Source organism: Artibeus jamaicensis, unplaced genomic scaffold (assembly GCF_021234435.1).
Source record: "Artibeus jamaicensis isolate MK-2021 breed Jamaican fruit bat unplaced genomic scaffold, CSHL_Jam_final contig_252, whole genome shotgun sequence".
Taxonomy (NCBI): domain Eukaryota; kingdom Metazoa; phylum Chordata; class Mammalia; order Chiroptera; family Phyllostomidae; genus Artibeus; species Artibeus jamaicensis.
This window is the reverse complement of record NW_026521538.1, coordinates 322,103-346,172: the sequence shown is the minus strand read 5'-3', so window position 1 is coordinate 346,172 and position 24,070 is coordinate 322,103. Positions and strand designations below refer to the sequence as shown.

Here is a 24,070-nt window from a genome sequence, read left to right as displayed (position 1 = left end):
TAGCTCACAAACTCTAATGACAATGTCAGGCTTTACGGAGAGAAATGCAATAGTCACTCAGACTGGAACCAGCACAGGAATTTGACATCTGAGGGATGAGGAGAAGACTGTGGCCTCATTTACGATTCCTTGAGGCAGTTTCTCACTTACAGAGATGGCCCTGCATGCAGATCAAATGTCCATGGGTAAAGTCTGGTTTTTCATTTAAAAATTATTTTGTTTTAAATCCGTTGTTTTGTTTTGTTTTGTTTTTTAAGATTTTTTTATTTATTTATCTTTAGAGGGGAAAGGAAGGAGAGAGGGAGAGAACTGGCCTGCAACCCAGGCAGGTGCCCTGACTGGGAATCGAACCGTGGTTGCTTGGTTCCCAGGCCCGCGCTCAATCCACTGAGCTACACCAGCCAGGGCTTAAATCTGTTTTTAAAAACTAAAATTATTTTGTTTTCTTTTCATTGAACAATTTGATAGATTTTTTGAAGGAAAACCAGAAAAATATAGATGAGCAAAAATACTAATAATCTCATTAGAACTATTTGAAATTGTTCTAATAGGATTACAGTATAAAACTAGTTTTTAACCTACTTTCCCATTCAACAATATATAATGATCATCTTTATGTGTTAATAAGTGTCACTTTACTCTTTCATTTTGCATGGCTATTGGTATTGCATCATATAGTTGTACTGTAATTTTTTTATCCAATTCACTTTATTGAATATTTTAATTGTTTTGATTTTTTTTTACTCTAAATGGTGTTGCCCTGAATTTGCTGGGTAGGCAGCTTACTTAGTTTCTCTACCTGTTATTTTCCTCCTGTGTGGACAACCTCAAGATAATTATAGTATTCCTCCTGGGCTTGTCGTGGGGTGTCAGTGAGTTAATGCAGGTAAAGCTCTTAGCACAAGTACAGAATAGCGTATAGCAGACTAGATGTGCTCAAGAAAAGCCTTTTTATTCCTTTACAGGCCCAGAAGGAACTGTCTTGCCTAGATCATGCAGTAAGTTAATAGCAGAGTCTGGGAAGCGTGATTCCTAGTGCAGTGTTCTTTGCAAAGCAGCCGGAAGAGGTGCAAGTGGAGAGAGGCCTGGGCTGGGGGTTCCCTAGATTGAATAGTTTTCTAGTGTTGTCCTGTCTCCTTAGTTGTACAGTAAGCTCTCAGGTGGCTGGGGGTTTTCTAAAATTTTATTTTCCTTTACACAGAAGAGGACAGCAGATGCTCAGCAAAAGGCTTGTCACTGTCACCTGACATCTAAGAACATTAGCAGGTGGGTTTCCCATCACCCACTTCAGTCACCAAGGCCTGTTTTTACGGTGCCACACACAGCCTATTAACTGAGAACTTGCTCTGGCTGAAGAATTTTGCCTAGGGCAGTTGACCAAAGTCAGTTCTGTTCAGCCCAAGGATGACTAGGATGTCCCAGGGATGTGGGAAGCTAGGCGTGGAGGGATCAAGTTCCAGGCCAGCTATTTGCTGGCCCTGTGACCTTGGGCAAGCAGCTTTCCCTCTCTATGATTCCTTTTCTGTAACACTGAGGGGGACGGAAGGAGGTCAGGATGGTACCACACAATGGTTAGCTCAAAACTCAATTTAGTCAAGTAGATCTCTCTCCTCTTGCACACTACCCTGTTTTATTTTATTCACTCCACTTTTCACATTGCAGGCCATCTTGGTTAGTTATTCACTTATTGATCTGTCTGTCTGCCTGACTAAATAAGAAACTTCGTGAGGGGAGGGCCCTTGCCTGCTTGTTTTTTCTTCAGTGATCCAAGGGCCTAACACATGCCTGCCATGCAGCCCCGGAATAAATGTGTTACATGGATGGACGCTTAGAGCCTGGGTTCAAATCATGATTGTAGCGCTTTCCGTGTAACCTTGAGCAAGCCACTTAAACCACACCTCAGTTTTCCTGCTTGGAAAAATAGGGTTTAATACTAGTGCCTCTGAAGGCTATGAGGACCAAATGAGAAAATATCCGGGAAGCATTAAGCACCCTGGCTGGTATAGAGTATAGTAATGATAGCAGCAAACGTTTATGTAGCGCCACAGCCAGATAACTGACCTAAACGCTTTACGTAGGTTAACTATATTAATCTTTACTACATCCTACTATTATACCGTTTTGTAGATGAGCAAACTGGAGCGTAGGGGTTAAGTAACATACATGCTCAAGTAACATGTACGCTTAAGTAACATACACGACCGATGTTATTTTATGCCCAAGGGCCCTTCTCAGCTTCCCGTGGGCGATCTTTCTGAACGGCCAGAGGGCGCGCTGCGCCCACCTCCAAACTAGCCCTCAGTCGGCCACCACAGAAAGGGTTACCGGTCCCCCGCGCGCGTTTACGGGCCAGGGATCCGCGGGCCCGCGCTCTGCGCTGACAATACCGCGGGGAGGGGCGGCGGGCACTTCCTTGCCTCCTATTGGCGCACACGCCCCTTCCTGTCACTGCCGCGCTACGCACCGCCCCCTGGCACCGCCCACTGCCAGAGTGCAGCCGGAGTGGACGGTTCCAGATGCATGCTAATGAGGGGGCGGCCGCCGCAGCCCATTGGCCCTCTGCGGAGTGTCGGTGAAGTCAGCGCCGAGTCCCAGAAAAACAGAGCGGGGCCAACTGCAGCGTGTAGTGCGAGTGGGGCAGGACGCGCGCTGCCCGCCCGCCCGCCCGGCGACCCGCAAGGTAAGCCCGCGCCAGCCGCCTGCCAGCCCGCTCTCATCCGATCCGCGGCGCCGGCGCCGGGGGCGTGCGCCAGCCTGGCCCCTGCGGGCGGTGCCTTTGTTCCACGCTCTGAGAAGGCGCGTTTAAAGGGCCAGCTGTTGGAAGGACTTGGGGACCCCCTCCCCCAGAGCATCCCCGGTAGTCACAGGGAAATCGTGGCCCTCCTCGGCCAACCCTCTTTCCTGCCAGTCTTTCAAGGAAAGTTCCCCGGGATGCGAGGGTTCTAGGAGATTCCACGTTTTTTTTTTTTTTTTTTTTTTTTTTTTTTTTTTTTTTTGGTGGGTGGGGGGTACGTGCGATCATGGCCTCTGCCAGGAAAGAACGTCCTCCTGCTTCAGGCTGGCTGCAATATGGGTGGGTGGAGGCGATATCAAAGCCTGGGTGGGTTTGCTCTGTAAAGTGAAACTACCGAGGAGAGACTCCTCTGCTGCAGCCAGGGAAGAAGGAAAGGAGCGAGCGCCAGGATGGAGGCACCTCAGGTGTTTTCATTCATCAGCATCCTTCTGGAGGGGAAGGCGGCGGGAGGGGCCAAGGACGACCAGTCTGGCCTAGGACCCGCCAGAACGAGTGTGTGTGTGTGTGTGTGTGTGTGTGTGTGTGTGTGTGTCCGTCTCAGGACGCCTTGTCTGCCCATCTGCCCATGATCCTTCATCCTCTAGAGTGACTGGCAGGTCATCACCGAGATGGACTGAAATCAACTCCCTTTTCCGAATTCCCCGGACATCCCCGGCTTTCCCCTCGCTGCTTTCGGACAAGGCTTCCTTGATAAGCGGTAGCCCCATTCAAGATAGAGGCGCAAAGAGGCTTGAAGTCATTATGTTCCTTGCATGGGGGAATGTGCTGTCGAATTCTGCATCCCCCAGCATCCGCTGTCGTAAGATGGCTTTGAAATTCACCAGTGCATGCTTTCTCAAGGCAGACAGAATTTATCACGCTATTACATTGCTACGTAAAAGCAGAAGGGATCCATACCACTGAGAGTGGCTCCTTTTATCCAGACCCCGGGTTTTTCTAGCGTGTTCTGGCCGAGCCTTTGGATTTTTGTTTTAAACTGAGCGCTGAGATGCTCCTGTTGTCAGAGAGCCGACCTGCTGAAATTGGCTGAATTGATTTCATTGTCAATTGGAGGAAGGTTCACTTACAGACATCATGGAACTACACGGCATGCCAGGAATCTGACATCGCCCCCACTTGTGCCCTTTTTCCTCTCATAAGTAAAGGGATGGTTTGTCTGTATCCACTCCCCTCTTTGGTTTTTGAACTCCTCTAGATTCAATTTTGTGTTTTTGGCTTGGTGGTGACCAAAGAGAAGGGGGTTGATTAAGAGGAATGAGCTCCACACAGGGACACCAACCTTAATGACAGAAAGCACGTACTGGATATTTGGGGACTCCCGATCTAGAGCCTTAAAGAGACGTAGGTGAGATAGATGGTTGTCTATGAAGTGAGGGGTGTGTGTTGGCTGTGAGGTGTGTTTTGGCTGTGAGGGAGGGGTATAGGAGGAGGATGCTGCCAGCAAATTTCTGCCCCACCCTCTTGATGCTGCCTTAAATAGGTTTTTGCCAGCCAAGCTCCAGGGGTGTCTCAGACTCCTGCTGTCGGCCAGAGGGGTCCACAGGAAAGGGGATTGGTCTGTTAATACCTTTGCCCTGGACACTGTTAGAGTTGATAGTTAGTGAAAGGTTAGTTCTGCAGGGGTTGCTGAGAGCTCATTTTTCAGCTAGAGGGCCCTGAGTTGAACTAGCTCTGGTGACTTCCCTGAAGGGTATTAGCAACTGAAAAGAAGTGCTTTCTACCCTACAAGGTGAAGAGAAGGGAGGGTATTATCATCTTCCACTGGATACTTACCTGCTAATGGCTTTCTCCTTCTCTTAGCTGCATTTAAAAATTCTAGTTGGAGAGTTGCTGTGAACTTTTCAGAAGGGATTGGGGACATTGCGGGGTGGAGTAGGCCTTATGGGAAAGGACAACAGAAAAATGCTCCTTACTGGAAGGACAAAGAACTGTTCAGCTCTCCCCTCTTTTCCCCTCTCCAAAATAGAGTTCAACATAGGCAACAGAGTCTGGGGTTTTCTTTGCAAAGAATGAATAGTCAGGGTTCAGGAAAGCAAGCAGTAATTTTACTAGGCAGCATTAGTAAATCAGCTGGTCATCTAGATTTAGTTCTGGACCTTTCCCTGGACATAGAAATGGATTTGCTGTAGAGGGCACTCACTGGTAATTTAGGATTTATTATTTCTCTATGAAAAAGGAGATGGATGGTCTCAAAAAGCTTTGGTGAAGGACTTCTGGACCAGAGGCAGGACAGCTGGCTTTGATCCTGGCCACCAACCTGCTTTGGCTTTTGGGCTAATAGCAGTTTCCATACTCTGGACCTTGGTAAATAGAAGGGCTTTGGAGCAGACCATTTTCCAGCGTTCCTGATAGCATTACTGTCCTTAGAATCAAAAGTACAGTTTGTGGTTTCATTTTTAGATTCTCTTCTGTTTGCTAAATTGATGTTAAGTCTTGCTGAATGGCATGAAAGAAGCATTGTGAGACTCAGACTTCTGTTGGATTCAGACTTACCTTTTTCTTGATTAGGTGATTCTTGAGGTTTTACTGTATGTAAACAATTCAGAGCTAGAACTGCCCAGAGTGAGGCACAGACCTTCAGAGTGGGTAGTTGGCTGGGCAGATGGGGGCTGGAGAGGATGATAGAATGCTGGGGGAAGGGAGTTGCTATCATTCATTCTCTCTTTCTGTGTATGCTTAACTCATGGTTAACTTATGGTCATACAGGTGACTGTTTAGATATTTAGAACCTGAAAATTGGAAGAGACCTCTGTGATTGTCAGGTTCATCCTCCCTCCCTGAGTCATTTGATGGGTTATGAGGTTTGCCAATTTGTCTGAGGTCATGCAGCTAGCAAAATGCAGAGCTGGGGTAGAATCCCAGATGGGTATAGATTCTAGGCTTTGTTTTCTAGATGTGTCTTCGAAGCCCCCTCCTCCTCCAACAGAGGCAATTCTAAGATGGAGTAAAGTGAAGAAAGACGTAGGGGCTGAGGAAGGGAGAGATTGGACGCTGGAGAAAAGCCTGGGGAGGAGGTTGGGGCAGGTCAGGTGGGGAAGGAGAAAACACAGACACCAAGCTTAGAGGAGAAAGGGTGGGGCTGGAACCTGGGGACTCTCACCTGTGAAATAGCAGATTTCTGCATCCCTTAGAGTGAAGTTAAGTGTGGAGAGGGTTGGCCTACACAAGGGTTTGAGCATGGGTGAACTCAGAATCCAGCCTGGGCCTGGTACTAACTTTGAGTCTCCATGGGATCTGTCCTCTGATCCTCAGATTGCAGTGTGGAGGCTGCTTTTTTCCAGAGCCAGCTGAGGCCTTTGGATCCACTGGGGCACACAGAACTTGAACATGTGATAGGTCAGGTGTGCTGGTGGTGATGCTAGAGAATGCTGAGGTTGGACCCAGTTCTGCTGAAGACCCAGTTTTTTTTAATGCAGACACTGAAAAAAGTTTTCCATGGAATTTCTTTTCAACTCAAGCAGCATTTTCTCCTCTGACTTTCCTTGCACCTTGTGTGAGGTAGTGTTTCATGTACTCTTTTTCAGAGGAGATACTGGAGATGACTGACTTGCTGGATTATAGCTCATCTGGGGAAGCTCCTGGCTTGTGACCTAAGCTAAGTCTCTGAATGTTTCAACAAGCAATTAAACAGTGGTTTACCAGATCATTCAAAGGCATAATAAGTGATAATACTTGGAAGTCTATAGCCCAAGCCAACAGCTGGCCATGTATAGTAAGGTTTACTTGGCTAACTCTGTAGGCCTAGAAAATGTCTCTTTGGATTTTAGTGGTTCTTTCTATTTGTGGAGGGTTAGGCATGGGTGTCTGTCCCTGTACCTCACCGTCTTCCCATCCTTTCCCCACATCTTCCTCTTCTGAACATTTCTTTTTCTCTCCTGTTATGTCTTTTTCCTTGCCCTCCTCGCCATCCTTTCTTTACTGCCAATGATGTAGTTTTGTAGTGTATTTTAATAAATGTATTGTCATTAAAATTTCACGTTCTCTGTTCTTAATTTGAAATTAGCTGAGCTCAGTCTTTTTGAATGTGTGTACATGTGTCTTACACACAAAACCAACAAACCAAACCCAATTAAATTGCTTTTTGCTTCTGTGTGGTCTTCCATTGACACCCCCATCCTCCCTCTTCTGTGGTCAGTAGTGTCTCTTTTTAGAAAAAAAAATTCCCAGCTCACTGTCATGTGGCTATTGTTTTTATAACAGACCAGCTATAACAATGGAAAAAGTTTCCACCCTTGTATTGTGGACACAAGGGACACCCTCTCCCAAGAGATGTGCCCTGTTTCTTGACTTCCTGCCCTGGAAAGCACATCTGCAGTGTATTCTCTGGCAGAGGCCTGCACTGTAAGGGGTCGGGGGTCACGATGGTGGAGTGGGAGATCTTGTTGCTGATTCTCATAATGTGTGGAGTAGGAGAGCAGTGCTCTTTAGGCCTTGAAAGTGTGTCAGTGAATACTTTAGTTGTTCCCGCTGAAAAATTCAGTGCGATGGTTTTTCTTTGTTTCCCCAGGTGGAATGAACCCTCCTACCAGGAGGAAGACCATGACCCCTTTGGAAAAGAATAGGTTGCTTCTCATCTTTCTGATGAGTGTTGGTTAGGAACCAAAGGGTGTCTGTCTTGTGGTGACACAGGGAGGGTAGGCTGCCACCGGCAGGTTGCTAGTGTAGAGTCTCGGATACTTTGATGGATGCATGCTGTATAGCCCTTTCAACCTTTTTTCCAACTGACTAATTACAGAGAAGATTGAGTCATGCACTCATGGTCCACAGGAAGTTTAGTGTGTAAAGTAGGCTTCTTAAGCAAGATGTCCCCTTGAGTCTCCCATTTTTATGTTAAAAATTCACAGGAGTTTTGTGTTCTATGATATGGGCTGGTTTTAGCATAAAATCATTCAAAACACTTTACTGTTGAGTACAATTGATGGTCTAGGAAAATGTGTTTTTCTTGGGCCTTCACCTGCCCGTGTGCCCCATAATAGAGATGCAGGTCCGTCCTCCAGCTGGAGAAGCCAGCAGTGGGGCAGGCGCCACGTCGGGTGGTGTTGAGGACCTACTCCAGCCTTTTCCACCGGCTCTGGCAGACCCACTGAGGTCCCAGTCCTTCAGAACTCTTCCTTGTCCCCAAAGACCAGTTCTCCCCACGCCAGGATTTGTCCCCTCCCCAAAAGACCTTATTCTCCGTTGTCTGGAGGACTCCTCCTTCTCTTTTCAGGCTCCCCTCACATCTAAAAGAGGCTATTCTTCCTGCGTTTACTTTTTAGTAACAGAGGCTTCTCCACTTGATTGTGAGATCTGGCAGGGGAGAATCTGTGTTTCATCTTTTAAAATACAATTTTAATTTGTATCAAAGTCGTATGCGTACATATGAAGTTTTAAAAGTCAAATAACACTGTCCTCCTCCTCGTCCTGGTGATCCACTGCCCAGAGTCAGTCACTGAACATGATTTTCTGTTACGGAGGTAACAAATTACCCCACCGTAGTGGCTTCAAACAAGAGATGTTTATATTACAGTTCTGTGAGTTAATAGTCTGAAAAGGGTTTCACTGGGTTAAAATCCAGGTGGTAGCCAGGCTGCATCTTCTTTTGGGGAGAATCTGTCTTGCTTCTTCCAGCTCTAGAGGTTGACTGCATTCCTTGGCTCGTGGTCTTCTTCCACCTTCAAAGCCAGCGACGGCCAGATGAGCCCTCCCATGGCATCCCTCTGTCCTTCTAACATAGTCACATCTTCCTCTGACTCTGTTCTTCTGCCCTCTTTCACTTTTAAGGACCCTTGTGATTATTTCAGGCTTACCTGGATAATCTAGGATACTTTCCCTGTTTTAATTAGTTGGTTAGCAGCTTTAATTCCCCTTTGCCGTGTTTGTAGGTTCAGAGATTTGGATATGGACATCTTTGAGGGGTCATTCTGCCTGCCACAGTCCCTTCCAATGCTCTTAGTCATTTCTCCTTATATTACTATCACATTTGTAAGTTATCTGCTCACAATACTGGTGCTTGATTGCTCATTTTAGATGTTATTTCTTCATGTCCTACTATTGATTAGAAGAACCCTTATTCTTCTCTATCACCTCCCCATTTCCACATCCTTCCCTTCCTTCCTGTCATCTCATCACAGTTTTTGGTTATATCGATATTCAGTGCTTACGTTATTTTGATTGTGTAAATTGTGTTCATGGCCTTGGCCATATAATGATCTTTTCTTTCTTGTACATTTTTTCGAGTTAATAATTACTTTTTTCTGTTTATTTAGTTTTCTATGTACATATTATAAATTCCCAGAGTTTCTGATAATGTTTTAAAACATTTCTGTTTCATAACATATGTTTTTTTTAAATTTTATTAAGTATTTTTGCATTAGAGAACTTGCTCCCAGAGGCCTCCATTCCTCTTCTCTATTCTGGACCCACTGGCTTCTGGGCCTTGGGATTCCCTCGTCTTGTTCCGGGTTGCAGGCTGTTTCCTCTTTCCTGATTTATTCCTCCAGGAGTTCCTGAGAGGGTCTGTGGGAGCTCATCACTTCGAACTTGCCAGTCTAAAAGCATCTTATGCCACACTCACTCAGTTTGTAGTTTGATCTGTCTAGAACTTTAGGTTGAAAACCATTTTCCTTAGAATTTTGAAAGCATTGCTGTACCGTCTTCTAGCATCCAGTGGTGATGTCAAAAACTCGGATGCCGTTCTTGATCATTTATGGGCAACCTGCTTTTTTCCTGCTGAAAGTTAGAATCTTCTCTCTTTCTCTGTATTTGGAGTTTTCTTGCTTTAAAAATTATTGTGCTGCATCCTTGGCGTGCTCTTTTGAACTGAAGATTTACATCCTTCAATTTTGGGAAATTCTCTTATGTTTTCTTTAATAGTTTCCCTTTCTCCATTTTCTGAGTTTGCCTCTGGAACTCATATTAGTTGGATGTTGGATTTATTGGTTCAAGTTTGTAATTTTAAAATCTCTTTTTTTCCATCTTATTTTTGTTTTACTTTTAGAGTGATGTCTCCAGCTTTATTCTTTTTTTGAATTTTTAAAATGTATATTCATGGTTTTACATGAAACATACTTGCATGTTTTATTTTCTAGAACTCCCTGTTCTCCAAATGCTCACTTTTCTGTCTTTTTTCTTTTTTAAATACATCCTGTTCTTATTTCATGGATCCAATCAGTTCACGTCTAATGTTTTCTGGCATTTTCTCTGCTGTTCTTCACATTGTCTTTGTTCCCTCCAAATCCCTTTTTCTGCTTATTTAGGTTACTGTATTTCCCATTGGAGTCATCCTTCTGAGTTGTCCATTTGTGTTGTAAGGGTGGACACCAAAATGCTGATAGGGCATCTGTATGACAAGGAAGGGGCTGTTAATTTCATTGTAGGGTGATCCAGCACAGAATCCCCCACTTTTTTTCCCCCACTGGGGCACTTAGATGTCAGTGTCTATAGATCCTTTCTCTGTGGATGTTGGGTTTTCCTGAAGTTTGGCTGAGGTTGGAATAGGCTGGTTGTTCCCCATTCTGGGAGCTGGGAGAACTTTCTGAGCCTTGTTCGGAAAGTAAGCTGGGTTCCCCCTTCGGTGTATGCAGACTTTCACTCAATCCATCTGTTTTCTGAAAGTTGCCTCCCTCTCTCCTTACCTCCCTTAGCTGTGTGTCCCTCTCTCACCTGTGTCTGAATTTAGAGTGTCTTAGTGTAATTTGCCTAAACAGTGAACTGCCACCTTCTGCTCGCTAAGGAAGCAGAGCCACCAGACTGAGCAGATTACGGAGCGACTCTGGGGTCTGACTGCTCTTTGCACCAACTTTTAGCAGGCTGTCGTCTATATAGACCCCCTCCTGCTTCTCACAGTCCTTGGTGCCTCCAATTCCTGCATCTTCTCCTGTTTCTGTGACATAAGTTGTCACTTTTTGAGTGGTTTCCTCCCGCTTGTGCTTAGCAGAGCAGACGGAATAGAAACCTGAATCAGCTACTGCATGGCGGTCAGCTCTCCGTCTTCCAGAGTTCTGTTGACCTACCTTGTGTCCTCTTGTCTCCTTTCTGTTAAAAAAAGAAAATCCCTTTCAGTGTGGTTCTAGGAGAGGGCAGAGATAAATATGGCTGCTCAACTCTGATTTGACCAAAAGTTTGTTGCATTTCTATTCAAGCCCTTAACTGGTGCCTGTTATGTAGTATGTTCCCATGAAATGTATATTGAGTGATTGAATGCATGTTTTTAGACAGTATGCACATGGTTAGTCATCAGATTTTAAGAGTCCCAAATACACAATTCTAGCAAAATAAATCCATGTTTATTCTGAGACAGACGTAATACCAGACAGATCCAGCCATTTTCCCCATGCTATCCAGTAAGAAGAATCAGGAGACAGCATACAGAGGTGGGCAAAAGGAGGTTTACAGTTGTTTGTATGGAAAAAGACATGCAGGTTATGATTATTACAGCAGCTTTATCAGCTCAAAAGAATGTCACAGTGCAGCTGTAAACCTACTTTTGCCTACCCCTGGATAGATCGTTGAGTTGGTGAGTGATGAGGCCCAGGTGCTATCTCTAGCCCTGTTACTAACTATTTGGGTCACCTTGAGAAGTCATTTAACCTGTTTGGGTCTTGGTTTGCTCAACCTTAAAATGAGCTGTTAGTCAAGATTTGATTCAGTTCACTATACTGAGTATGTACTATGTGCAAAGTATGGTGCATTCAATTGTTACAGCTCTTGTCACTGAATTGATTGTGTTTGGCTTGTCTCTTCTGATTGTGGTTTGGTGCTTTGTACAGAAGGAAGGACTCTGCAAAGTTGACCTCTTACCTTTTCTAGACTGTGGGCTTCTTTTGAGGACTGTATCAAAGTCATCTTTATATTTTCTGTGTCTGCTACCGTTCTTAGTGCTACGTAGGAGGTGTATGGTGTTAGGTTTTTCCATTTAGAAATATGGAAATATGTGAGTTGCTCTGCAAGAATCTCCAGATCCTACTAGAAGAACAAGGCCTTGTTATTGGCTAGTTCAGCTGCCCACTCCCTGGCTCACCTACAGAGTCTGGGGACTCCAATGTGTTGATCTTAGAGTCAGCAGACATAGGAATTCTGGACCATAGCTCTGACCGTGGACGATTATTTCCCCCAGACAGATCATTTAATCAGCCTCACACCGTTATGAGTTAAGATCAGATTCATCTTAACTAAGAAAATGAATTACAGATATAATTTTATGTTTATGGAGTTTAAAAATGTTCAAGTGCTTTGTCCTAACTTATTTTGGTTTTCCAAAACCTGTGAGCTAGTGTGCTAGGACCACTAAGTAGTCTGCAAAGGGGTCGATGCCGGACTCTGGGAGTACAGTGAGGACTAATGAGAAACGGCTCCTGCCATCCGGGAATTTATAGACCACAGCTGAGTTTTCCAATATGGTAGCCACTAGCCACATGTGGCTCTTTCAGTTTATATTAATTAAAGTGAAGTACAATTTAAAATTTAGTTTCTCGGTCACACTAGGCACGTTTGAAGTGCTCAGTAGCCACATGAGACTGGTGGCTGCCATGTGGAGAGCACGGAGAATGTTTCCATCGCCGCAGAAAGTTCTCTTGGGCAACACTGGGCTGCAGAGCTAAGAAACGGCTTCTACACCAGGCATCTGTGGTCAGCTTTGTTTCACCGTTGAGGCAACTGAGGCAGAGAAAAGCCATTTGTTTAAGGTCATGAGGCCGGATGAGCCTGAGCTGGGAACAGACCTCTAGTCCTGGAGTTTGGCTCCCCTGCGCCTGCAGTGAGTTCAGGACATAGGGTGACTGAGAGTGTGGTCTCGCACTCAGGCTGCCTGGGTTCACCTTCTGGCTCTGCGGCTTCCTGGGGCAGTTACTGCTCTGTGCCTCAGTTGCCTCGCCTGTCAGATGGAGAAAATAATAGCACCGACCTCACAGGATTGTGGGGAGGATCAGATAATCCAGTAGTGCAAGTCTTTAGAACTGTGCTTGACACAAGTAATCACTCCACGTTGCTGGTTTGCTCTATTGAGAATGAGAAGTTATTGGTAGAGTCTAGGAGGTGTTTTCTAACAGGAGACTGGAATGGGAAAAGAACCTTGGCAAGCAAGGCTGTGTGTGTAGAGGCAACCTGCAGAAGGACACAGAACTGAATGTTTCTAAGCCAGGGGCTGCTTTGGTCACATGAGTTGAGGTAAAAATGCCAGCATATTCCTGAGGCCTCTGAATTCCCTGTACTCTGAACAAGGATCCTTTTGATCTTTCCTTCTTCCTGGTCTGTCCCTGCTGGCAGCCCTTTCTTCTGTCCCCAAACATCCCTTCTCCCATCTCTGCACCTCCACCTTGGAGGGGTGGGATCACAGGCATTTACCATCAGCCCCGTGGAGCAGAGGGATTTGCCAAAGGAGGGCAGAAGAGAGAAGGGGCAGAAGCCCAGGTAGTTGAGCAGTTGGACCCTGGCCCTTTCTATGAGGTTTCTATTGTGTGGCGATTTGCATTCCCATCATTGCTCAGGCTTGAAAGCAGGTCTATCCCATGTTGCAGGGTGTCCTAAGGTGCCCCCTTTTGCTGGATGAAGAGAAAGAGAGCTCTGATCCCTTCCCAGGGATGGGAAGGTACACCATTGGATAAGTGAATCCCTGCTTATATGTGGATCTTTAGTTTAGGAAGTGCTCAGTAGCCACAGTTGCATTTTGTTCATTAGTGAACAGAGACATGGGTATTGCTCTCCTGGAGCTGATGTCTTCATTAACACCAAGAAGGCTAGGATCGTATCTTCTCCAGCAGGAGAACTGTTTGTTTCAGGTTTTGAACTAGGAAGGTTTTAGTATGACAAAGTGAGTGTTGGGGGTAGGGCAGTGAGGGCACGCTAGACGTGATAACCCATGGGTATCTTGTCTCACCCAAGTGCAGTACACAGGGCAGAGAGCACAGAGAGGCCAGTGATGGACCCAGGAATGACCTGGAAGGAGACTTTTCCTGACAACCTGGATTGTCAATGTGCCATAAAATATAGCCCGAGTACCCATACCCAGTGATCAAGAGTATTGAGTACTTGTGCCTTAACCTGTACCTGGCTCAGCCAGCCTCATTCCCATTTGGACCTTTCCATCATGGGTGATGTTCGAGCTCATAGCAGCTGGAACAGGAATGGGCGCTTAGTTAGATCCCGGAATTGTCCTCCTGCCGGATAGTCAATGAGAAAACTCATTACTCATTTATATAATGCCTTGTGCATCGATTGTTAACATCAGCCTGCAGGCTGACCTTTGAGCTTAGTTTCCCAGTATGAAGGGTCACTAGCACATACCTTGTGAAATCCAAACAGTTTCCCCTGTTGCCTGGAATTTGCAAGGAACCTGGTGTCTGTGCACATAAGCAGTTTCCTTGACCAACAGGTGAATCGATAATATATTGGCAGATTGCTTCTCTACTTAGTGTTTGTCTTTAGTTGGGGCAGACCTAGTGTTGGGTGATTATTTTTTGTGAGCACAGAATGATGGTCAGGGGTTGTAGCTGCTTATAACAAAACGGCAGGGGGAAAGTGGAAACGTGTGTGTAGTGTGCTGATGTTAGATGGCTGTACAGACATACACCACTGATTTTTCTGTGCTTGGGCCTCTCTTTATAGACGGTGTACGTGGAGGCAGGTGATATGAGACTGGGCAGGAGCAGGAAGCCAGGGATGAGGTAAGAGAGGCCGGAACTGGAGCTGGGAGATCTGAGCTGCTGCCCCAGTGGCCCAGGCAGTGGGCTTGAGAGCAGGCCAGGGATCCAGACAGAGAAGGCAAGGCAAAAGCAGGAACTGGGCTGCCGAGAGCAGGACAAAATGAGTAAGGCTTGGAGAAAGCAAAATCCCACCAGGGACAGAAGATAGAGTAGCTAGAGAAAGCCAGGCTTCAGCAGTGCCGGGCATCTAAGTAGGTTTGGTGGTGGTTGCTGAAAACCAGGCTGCCAGAGCACGAGCCTTGGGCCAAGGCAGCCTCAGGCCTTTGAGGACTATTTCGTTTACTTTGTGGGGCCTTTATGCTGGACACGGTACATTAGTGAGCCAGCACTGGCAGGTGTGAGGGGGCAAGGCCCCCCAGGAGCTGGGAAATGTTAGTCATGCCTGCATGCTGATAGAAGATACAGCTCCTCTTCAAGACAGCTGTTGCAGGAGGAGCCGCCCGCCCGCCAGCCTGCATTACAGTCTATGGTCCTGCCTTTGTCTTTAATTATTCAAGTCATGGGCTATTTAAACACTCACCTGAAGCATCATTGTAAATAATTTTCCCTCCCTGGAGTCAGAGAAGTTCCCATAGAGAGGAGTTTCACGGCTGTGGTTCTCTAGTCCCCAGGTTGCTCCCTTAAGGAACCTGGGCAACCAGCAAATCCAGAGGATACCCTTGGCAACCGTGTGCACCTCCAGACTGTCTTTTAGATTGGCATTTTCTTTTGTGTGAATCCTTAATTCAGGAAGTATAGGGTATTCCTTTCCATCATTGTAGGCAAGGAAGAAGCTGTGCTGTTAGGTGATATAAAATATTTAACATACTCTTTAAAAAATTAAACTGCCCCGGAGGCTTTGATTGGTGGTGCCCATGGCAACATGCATGGTTTTCAGGAGTGTCTTCGTGGGGCTTTTGGGCTCCTCAGAAGGGGCAGGGGCCTGTCTCTGAGAGGACTGGGCAGTGGCAGGGCTGAGCGACCCTTCAGAGGTACGAAGCTGGAGGTAGTCTTGATAAGTGGAGAGAAGTAAGTGGGAGGAGGAGAATGCACCCTCCTTTGGCGGCTTGTCCATTCATTTCATTTTCCCAGCCTCTGTTAGTCCCAGCACTTAGGCCTCTCGGTCCGGCCTTGGAACTTCTGCTGGTGCAGTTTCCGTAGCCTGGAGTGCACTTTCCTCCACTCACCGAGTAAGTGCTGCTGACCCTTCAGATTTCACCTGCAGCAGCAGAGAAGGAAGCCTCCTCTGACCCTCCGGAGCAAGTTAAGCCCACGTGTGTGAGGCTCATGATTTGGTGGCTCTGGACATAGCATTCTTCACAGCATCCATCTCGGCTGCTTTGTTAGGCGTGTTTAGAAAAGCATCATTTGCCTGTCCAACCCCATCTCTATAGGAGCCATGATGACAGTGGCCAGGCCTGTTTCTTGTCACCCTTCTACCCCTCAGAGCCCAGCATGTTCCTGGCTCATTGTAGCTGGTCTCTATCTGTGGGGTGAATTAGTTCACTTACTAAGTTTTGGGTTCTGTTTTGGGAATACAAAGAGAATAAAGCTCCCTCGCTGTCCTCACGTTGTTTCTAACGTTGGGTGCACCTAAGACACTCATGGAGAGCAGGCAGAAAACATGATCACTTCAAGTTCTATTTATTCTTTAATGCAAATATAGAACAACATAGCCTTCCTATTTATAACACAGATTTATAATTAACTGGTTAGCACGCATGCTCAATGCTATTATCCTAATAGGAGGGTGTGATCAAAAAGTTTGGTGACTGTGGTCTGAAGGGAGAGGTAGGCACATGAAAGAGTTTTTATGCCAAAGTGTGATAAGTAGTAAGTTAGGGCAAGTACAGGGTGCAGTGGGGGCCACACGAGAGGGGAGCTAGAACCAGACCGGAGGAGGGCATTCCTGGCAGAGGGCAGAGGGCCCAGCTCATGCAAAGGCAGGGTGGCGTGAGAAGGCTTAGCACATTGGGAGAGGGGCATATATTTTAATAAGGCTGGAGGAGAAGGCAGGAAGAGTACCTGCTTGAAGCCCTTTCTGGTATAGGGAGGGACTGAGTGCTGGGAATACCCAGATGGGTGAGCCTGGGCCTTGTCTGCAGAATGGACGAAGGGCACAAAGCCTTGTGCCAATGTGCTTAGGAGAGCGACAGCACGGTCAGTACCTGGAATTCAGCAGAGGGTGGATATTTTGGTTAGCAGGGATCAGGCCTGTCATGCTTTTAAAATCCCGTGCTCAAGGTCATACACCCCCCTCTCTTCATTGCAGAAGGGGAAAAGGAGAGGCCCGGGGGCTGACTTTACGCTTCTTTCAGGCCCATCTCAGGGTTCGGCTTCTCCATAAAGTTCTCCTTCATCTATTCCCACCTGGTGAGATTTTTACCTTAATGTCACATAGACCCAGCCACGGACTCTGCTTTATGGGTTACAGAATTGTATGTGAGCAAGAAAATGGAGCATAGTATATGTAAACGTGCATATTGGGTGGATTTAATTACCTGTGTAATCATGTACACGCCTTTCTTTTCTTTTTTGTTTTTAAGTCCCAGGGCTTGAAGTAATTATGTAATTAGAATCCACATAGAGTATGGCTAGATAAGGTGTAATTAAAGAGGAAAGCCTAATTTTGGAAGAATGATAAGAGGTCATTTGACTCAGTCTGGGCCCAAATCCAATCTGGGAAGAACAGTAAGAGGTCATTTGGATGTACGGAGCTTGAGGCCACCCAGAAGCCCAAGCTGGCCGGAGAACTGGGCAGATTCTGTTTCAGTTCACTGTGAAAGCGATTCATTGAGCATTTATTGGTACAGGGTATTGTGGGAGGCCCAGCCAGGAGTGAAGAAAAGGTCTGGATCTCAGGGAGGACACGGGGGGACACTGGCTTGAGGACAACTAGGAGGTCCCAAGGTGGAGAGGTAAAGACTCCAGGGGTTGGTTGGGGAAAGATTCACAGAGTAGGTGACCTTTAACAAGTGCTTTGAATGGTAAGGAGGGTTTCAAGAGCAAGGACGAGAATTTTCTGGCATGTTAGAGGCACTCAGATAATATTTGTAGAATGAATGCCAGGCTGGGTTTGGAGATGGAAGGAACATGGCCAAGTTGTTGAGTGGCCACTGCAGTTTGGCGAGGGGGTGGGGCTCATACAGCTCTGGCGGGGCAGCTACAGCAGAGGCCAGGAGGGCACCAGGCTTAGGCCCGCCACTGTGCAGTGGGGACTGTGTGAGAGGAGTCAGAGGTTGCTGCGGGCCGTGGAGGTCAGGGGAGCCGTCCTCGTGGGGGGGCCCTTGGACAGAGCCTGGAAGGACAGTAGGATGGGGAAGAGGGGGGAAGGTGAGACTTGCCAAGGGCCCGGAGTGATATGGGCAAAGGTTAGAGAGGGAGCTGAGAAGAGGTCGTCTGGGAGAGAGGCTGGGGGAGCCCGCAGGGAACAGGAGAAACCAGGTGGGCTCATTCTGGGGGAATGGGCGTGTGGGGCAGGAGAGGTTTAATCCAGTGGGACAGCGGAGCCAGGGCAGGTTGTTGGACGGGAGAACAGCATGATGAAGGCACATGGAGGGAAGAACAGTCTGGCCCTCCTGACTAGAATGGACTTCTGGGGAGCTCGGCTTGGGCTCCTTGTCCTGAGCTGATGGGGACCAGGGAGTGTTTTGTTGTTGTTTTTGTTTTGTTTTTTATCACTGAAGAATTACTGGTCTTGGTGTTAGAGGAGGAGGTGAAATAAGGCGAGGGAAGAGGTGGAGGTGACTGCAGGCTTCCTAACTTAAAAGAATGGTGACATCTGGGACAGGAGGGGACCAGCAGGGGGGAAAGAGGTGTGGGCAGAGGCTTGGTGTATCTAGAGCCCAGAGACTCCTGTTCTACCCCAGCCTGCCTCTGAACTAGCTGGGAGACCTCGGGCCGGTTTCTTTATCTCCTGAGCTCTGTTTTTATCAGTAGCCCCCTGCCTTCTGGTTCCAGCTCATCTGCCATATGCTCCACTCCCCACAGTGGAGTCGTTCCAGTTGTAGGGCGTGGGCAAGGGGAAGGGTCGGGGCTGCAGATTTGTGAGACCGCCAAGTGGGGGTGAGAGCAGAAGCCGCCTAGTCCTAGTCCTTTTCCTCCTGGAGTGTGGCTGAGGTCAGTGCTCCATTCTGGGGTGCACGGAGAAGGGCAGTTAATCTTCCTGAATTCACAGAAAGGAGATCGTCAGGGGCAGGGAACTGGTTATTAGTGAACTCCTTCCCCTCCTGTTCTGCCCACTGCTCTGCCCCTATTCCCCAAGCCAACCTTAATGGCTTTGGACCTTTCGAAACAGAGTCCCTGTAGGAAGGCTTCCTGGCAGAGGAGGGCTTGGACAGAGGAGAGTGACTGGGAGACATATTACAGAATATGAAACAGAATATGTCCACAAAGGAAGACATATGGTTATTTGAATACCTAGTGTGTATACCAGCTCTGTACCAGCTTTCATGATCTTTGTCTCATCTTGACATCATTTCTGCCTCTTTTATTATCCCATTTCATGGACAAGGCAGCAGGATTACAGAGATGAGCTAATTTGTCCAAGGTCTTAGCACAGGATTTCATTTTACTCAGGTCTCTGACTCCGATGGCAACCAATACTCATTTCCACTTTCTGCAAATACTGTATTCCACTGGATTGGGGGGAACTCAGGGATAAAAAGGGAATGATTTGTCTTTATGACCCTCATTTCCAGTGAAGTGTGTACCTGAAGTGTGGGTCCAGCTGCCGTCCACATGGCCGCGTTCCACTGCTGTGCAGTGTCTCCGAGAATGGTGCTGGGGGCTCTCCCAGCTCATCAGCCCTCACTTCACAGATTAGGAAACTGAGGCCCAGAAGGGAGAAGGGATATGCCAAGATCAGGGATGGAATGGTGGTGAGAACTGGAAGTGTCCAGACTTGGAGAGTTTTTGGCTCTTTTAAGACCTCCCTGTGGAAAAGTTTGTTTGTAGACAACAATCGAAACCTTTGTCAGGAGAGTTGGTCTGTGCAGGGCTGGATCTGAAAGGTCCTGTGTGTGTGTGTGTGTGTGTGTGTGTGTGTGTGTGTTCTTTCCTTCACTTTAACCTCAGATGCCTTTGAACCAGCAGGAAGGATTCCTTCAGACCAAAGGTTAAGACCAAAGACATTAACAGGTGTAAAGGGCATAGGAAGGAGGGGGAAGATCAGAAGCCACAAAAATAGAAGACTAAACTCTAGGCTTGGCTAAAAGGAATGTTCCAGGCCTGAAAATAACCCCTAACATTTATTGAATGCTCATTGTGCTGGTCAGTCTTTATGTGTCGTTTTATGTAACTGCCATGGCCTTGCCGTCGGATAGGGACCGTTTTGTTGATCCCATGTTACAGGTGAAGGAATGGAGACTCAAAGAGGCTGAGTGACCTACCTGATGTCACAGATAGTATGACATAGAGGCAGGACTCCAACCAAGATCCTCTTGAGCCAAAGCTCTGCCTTTGACCTCTAAACTTTTTGGAGGACTAGGTTCTCCAGGTGGCTGAGCATGTGGGAATATATGGAGCAGAACATTTAGGGAGGTTTCCCTTCGGCAGTGGGTCTTGGCCACGGATGATTTTACCCCTTGGGGACATTTGACAATGTCTGGGGACATCTTTGATTGTCACCATTTAGAGGATGCTATGGCATCTGGTGGGTGGAGACCAGTGTGCTCCTAAATATCTTACAATGCATAGGCCAGCCCCACAACAAAGAGGTGTCCCCTGTGAAATGTTAGTATGCCAAGGTCAGGCAACGCTGCCCTCTGGGGACCTGGTTGTATTTTGGCTTCAGAGCACAGGGCTAACGGAAGGCCACGTGGAAAGCCCATCTGAGGAACTTGAGTTGTTCCTTTAGCTCCAGAGACTTACGTCGTGTGCTAGTGAATGTTTGCAGTTCGGGGCCCCTCACTGACAGAGCTCCGCAGGGCCAGGGTGGGGGTAGTGGTGGGTGGGGGCCAGGAAGAAACATTCCAGCAAGGTGTGGCAGGCCAGCGTGGCTTAGGGCCGCAGATGGGCCGGGGCCGTGAGAGGTGTGTGGGGTCCCGTCCAGGCTGCTGCAAATCGACTTGGCGGTTTCTCTGTGTGCGACTAAAATAAGAACTCAGATCCAGTTAATTGCCCATTTTTTTCTTTCTTAAATGCCTTTATTAAATGGTTGCTATGACTACGCACCATGGGAAAGGCATGAGAAAGGGGCACGCGTGCTGCGGATGAGCTGGGACACAGCCGTGTTGCTCGCCAGGCTCCTTTGCTGCTCGTTACTGTTGAACTCTCGTCTGCCCCATGCTGCTTAGGGCAGGAAGGCAAATGCATCTAGGGAGGTCCCAGGACTTGGCCTCGACGTGAGCTTCTCTGAGCAGCTTTGTCTGAGCATGGCCAGCAACCCCATACGTCAGATCAGGCAGCCCCCCTCTCCTGAGAGGGGGCGCTGCGTGGGCAGTCCTTAGAAGAGTCTTGCTTCACCCCCACCTGCTCCTTGTTCAGGCCCCTCTTCCAGGTCAGACATGGAAGAGGCGTGTCTGCGCCCTTCTCTCGGGTGGTGTGCATCACCAGGCAAGATGTGTTCGCCTCGGTAGCAGGCCTCCCTTTGTAACCCTGTGGCCTGCCCTTACCAAATTCCCTACCATAGTGCTTCCCCCCGCTGCCTCACTGACAGCAACAATCCCCCCTACCTTTCCATCACCCGGGCCCCACCCCAGGTTCCCTCCTCCAGACACGGCTGCCCAGTGACTCCTTTGGTCATTTATCCAGTCATTAAATTCTGTGTCACCTTCTGACCTCTCCAGTGGCTCAGTCACTGGCTAGCTGCGTGCCCTTGGATGTGTGAGTCAGTTAACCTCTGAAGAAGCAACGCAGTGTTGAGTAAGGTGACCTCCGCCTCCTTCCAGCATTGGCGTCTGATGAGAGTCACCATTGCAGGGCCTGGGGTGCTTCTCTAAGGTCATTGGGAATTCAGGTTCCCCTCGGATCCCTCCCATACAGGTTCATGGAGAACTCAGAAGTAGTTGTTAGGAGACTGTCTTCAGACTAAATAAAGTTTTTCGTATTAATTATTAACCCAGTAAATGTTTTGTGAGAGCCTGCTGTATCCAAGGGTGCATGGTGAGCTCAGCAGGGCTGTAAGATGGGTCTCTTGGGCTTTGCCTGCAAGGAGCTCCAGCCCTGTGGGGCAGGGGGTGCATGTCTGCACAAACTAATGGAGTAGACTCTCCAGCATATCACCCAATGCCCACCCTTGGCATGAGCTATCACAGTTGTGCACACACACACACAAATTAAAGTTCCATCGGAGGTGAAATTTTTTCAGTCTTCTTCACCCTGTGCCTGACTTCATAATGAGCAGTCAATGATGATTTGTTAAATGAATGCAGTAAAGAATGGTACCGTTGGACTTGGGTTTTGAAGGAAGTATAGGAGTTAGACCTGCGTAGATGGAATAGAGGCACATTACAGACTGGCCAGGGATGGGGCAGGGTGGAGGCAGGAGGGGGAAATGGTGTGAGCAAAAACACAGAGATAGTGAAGCCCGTGGCATGCTGGGGAACTGCAGCTCCTTTGGGGTTGGATCATGTGGTATGGTCAGGCTGCAAAAAGTCTGGAAAGGTAAGCTGGGCCAGATTTTTACTGTAGAAGGATGACCTCACATTCCACTTTCACAGGGGGACTTTGCCTGTTGTCCCAGTGTGATTAAGCATAACGCCCCCTTTCGCTCTCAGGTGTCCCTGTCTGGATGATAAATTATATGGTCCTGCCATCCTGAAAGCTCTGTGGATCTCCTTAAGGGTTCGTAGTGGGCCATGGTTAGGCTGGTCTCTAGGAGATGGGAAACGGGACATTCTCCAGTCCAGGTAATTCAGGCCTGAGCCTGAGGAGTTGTCCTGTAAAAGGAGCCCATGGCTACCAAAGGGACTAAAGGTCAAGGCAACGTCACCCATGGTCTGTAAGAGGCTTCAAAGAGCAGCTCCTCCAAAGAAAGACCCATCCTGAAGTTCAGGCATCCCGGATAAGAGTTTTTCTAACTTGAGTTGTTACTGATAAGGAAAAAAATACATGTGCATATTTCCTCAGCAATTAAAAGTCAGAGGACCTTCTCTCCAGGCTCCAAAACGTTCTGGTGAAACACACTGGTATTCACTTTCCTAAACCCCAGCATTGTTCCTTGGAATTTAAAATAGGTTATGAATGTGCTTGATGTCAGGAAAGATAAATCCGTGAGGAGGACTGTAGTCAATACATTTCCTTTTTAAGTAGAAGCAATATAAAGAGAGCTTAGTTCAGTCGTGAATCAATCTCACTTTGTTGCCATGATTGTGTAAAACCTGAACTGCTTTCTGTCTGTCACACTGTTTACACTCCTGACGTTCCCCTCTTGGGCTGGCCCGGGAGTCCGAGCCTTTTTAGGCCATGCACAGCTCTCCTCTCACGGCTGCGTTCTCGTTCTCGCGCGCTGCAGAGGGGCTGTGCCGCGACGTGACTTCACTCACTATCAAGGGGTGCTCTTCAGGGCAGCTACTCGGTAGCGCCCCCCAATGGGCTTTTGTCTGTCCGGGAGAGTTGGAAGGCTAAATCTGGAAGCTTTTTTCCCTTCCTGTTAAAAGAATTATTACATTTTCAAATAGTTATATATACACACACACACGATTTAAAAATCAAAACACTATAAAAATGTGTGCATGGAAAACTTTCATACTCGCCTCCGTGATGTCTTCTTCACTCCCTCCCCAACCCAGACCCCATTGGGCGGCTGAGCACGCATTCCAGTTTGCCCACGACAGTCCTGGTTTTGTGTCCTTTGTGCCCGTGAATGATCAGTGATACCCTCTTTTGTTCCCCAAAGTGTCCTAGTTCAGGTGATAAATGATATATTTCCTTAGAGATTGATAATCTCTTTTATTAGTTTCTTTCGTATCATTCCAGTATTTCTAGATGTAGATACACATGTAAGGGGGGGAGGTTGACATTGCCTTTGTCACTTCGCAATGCACCCTGGAACACTCCGTGCCAGGAGAAATGGAGTATCCTCGTTCCGCTAAACTAGCTTTGGGTAGGAGTGTTTGTAGAGACTGGGAGGCAATTGCCTTTTCTTTGGTTTATGAATTTAATTGCTGTTTAGGAGTGGCTTCTGTTTACCTAGGGAGAAACAAAGGCTCTGGGAAGTGAAGCCGGCTTCCTTCACTTAGGAAAGCCAGTTCAGTAGTACACTCATCCAGGAAACACTTAATTGAGCACCAGGTTTCTGCCTAAGGACGTGGTAGGCACTTGGGGTGAAGTGGGTCCTCCCTTCCTTTCCACTTGTCTAAATGCTTCAAGATCTGGCTTACCGGTAGATATTCAACCCTTCCTGAAGGCTTCCCTGATTCCATGGCTAGAACTCTTTGGCTGCCCTGTCCATCCACTGTCCATTCACCCAGTCGTGTATCTATTTCATCAGCCCGCATTCCTGAGGGCTTCCCCCCATGCACCGAGTATGACCAGCGTGCTGCGGGTGCTACACCTGTGCTGGAGGTGCAGTGATGAACAAGATGAACAAGAGGAGCCCCTTGTTGTAGGGCACAGAGACAGGTGAGTGAACGGACAGTGTTTATCTAGGCACCTGGGATCCTGCAAAGGCCTC

General features: G+C 47.5%; 1 protein-coding gene across 1 annotated transcript in view; it reads left to right on the top strand.

The window, feature by feature from the left end:
• Positions 1-2,573: 2,573 nt before the first annotated feature.
• Positions 2,574-24,070, top strand: part of SORBS1 (sorbin and SH3 domain containing 1) — a 224,942-nt gene continuing 203,445 nt past the window's right edge. Inside the window, exon 1 of the mRNA XM_053662484.1 lies at positions 2,574-2,680. The gene's annotated coding sequence lies outside the window, so the exon portion shown is untranslated. The remainder of the gene's footprint in view (positions 2,681-24,070) is intronic.